Source organism: Phalaenopsis equestris, unplaced genomic scaffold (assembly GCF_001263595.1).
Source record: "Phalaenopsis equestris unplaced genomic scaffold, ASM126359v1 Scaffold000951, whole genome shotgun sequence".
In the NCBI taxonomy this organism is placed as follows: domain Eukaryota; kingdom Viridiplantae; phylum Streptophyta; class Magnoliopsida; order Asparagales; family Orchidaceae; genus Phalaenopsis; species Phalaenopsis equestris.
The window spans coordinates 349,803-351,542 of NW_018165390.1; positions in this window are offsets into that span (position 1 = coordinate 349,803).

Consider the following 1,740-nt stretch of genomic DNA (forward strand, 5'->3'; position numbering starts at 1 on the left):
ACTCCTTCCGCATATATATATATATATATATATATAATTGTCATCACAACTTTTTGAACATCATATTATTTTTCATCAACTTCACAGCTGTTTTTTAATAGGCTACAACTGTCCCAAACAGACTCTTAGAAATTGCACCAACATCTTTAGAAAGCATAAACAACTCCGCAACTGAACAGTAACCAGACGAACTCCAATCCCCCCAGAAACATAAAACCTTAAGAGCATAGGAGATACTAAACATATCGTGTTTATTATTATTAATCTTAATTACTCAATAATCACAGAGCTTAATTCATTTAAATCCACATAACAAAAACGTTAAAACCGTGTTGACGAAATTTTGCCAAAAGGCGTTTAGAAAGACAAGTCCAACTCGAAACTGTAATAGCAACTTGAGCCACGCGCCGACCAAAACACAAAGCGGGGCCACCGGCCACATGACTGTTAGCGAAACAAATATGGTCGTCCTTTTATCTTTATTACACACCTTCGGGCCGATTGTAACGGCTAATATGTTAATAAACATATATTTTTTTTTATTTTTCACTTATAAAAGGAATGTTTTTATTCCCAAAAAAAAAAAAAAAAAAAAAAAAGAAAACAAAGGTGATCATTTTTGCAAAATTAAAATTACTTTAAGAAATTTAGGGAATGTTTGGAGCGGTTGCAACTATTTGAAGAAACAACTGTAAAGTCACTGAAGAAGAAATTATTATTCAAAAAGGTTTTGTAACTTATAAAAATTTTCTTAAAAAAAACAGACGACATATTTCTAACAACATTTGCAATTAATTAGTTATGGCGTGAAAACACCGTTTTTAAATTCAGTTTTTTAGAACACAAACAAAATGTTGTTTTGTCAAAAAGGAAATACTGCAGTGCGACATTGCACCACTATTGCACTGTTGCCTTAGACGAATCTTTAGTTGAGAACAAAAAAAATTATTAAAAATTATGAATGATAAAAGGGCACCCAAATCAAGAATTCTATTTCTATTAATCAATATGAAATATTATGTGTAAAATAAGACTCTTTTTGAGGCAATTTATCCGCTTGGAACACCTTCTCATCATTTGGAAACTGCATTTGAACAACTTATCTAAAAATGTAAATGATTTTTTACACTAAACGTAGAATGCAGGTTGCATCCTGCGATTCGAGTTTCCAAATAAATAATTTAACTGAATAATATGTGTTAGGTATGACTCACATATCATAAATAGGATAGATGCTAGAGCGGAGCGGAGCCCACGGGCGAAGTGTAGCGAAATGACCTGTCCAATCAGGAGAGTTTCATTATGTGGGTTGGGGTGCGGGGGCAACACCTGCGGTTTGGTACATGAGTAATTTAAATAATTACATATTGTGCTATATTGTTATATATATGTTTTGTCTGTAAGCCTAAGTGAGCTGAATCTTGTATTCTGTACTCTTTTCTGAATATTGAAAAAAAAGTCGCTGATTTGCTCCCGAGTATGTAGACATCTTTGCCAAATCTCATAAATCTCTGGATGTTCTTCTGAATTTATTTTATTTCTATTTTTATTCGCTCTAATTTATCAACAATATAATATATAATACCATTACATTATTAGATAATATTTGCTCAAGAATGGAAAAGTCGTACCAAACAGCAGTCCTGCTCCCCTGGTCATTTTCCTGGAAAACTCATCTGGTCTTCCCACGCTTCCTCCCCCTCCACCGGCCACCTCCTACTTAAGCTCAACTTCGTCTTC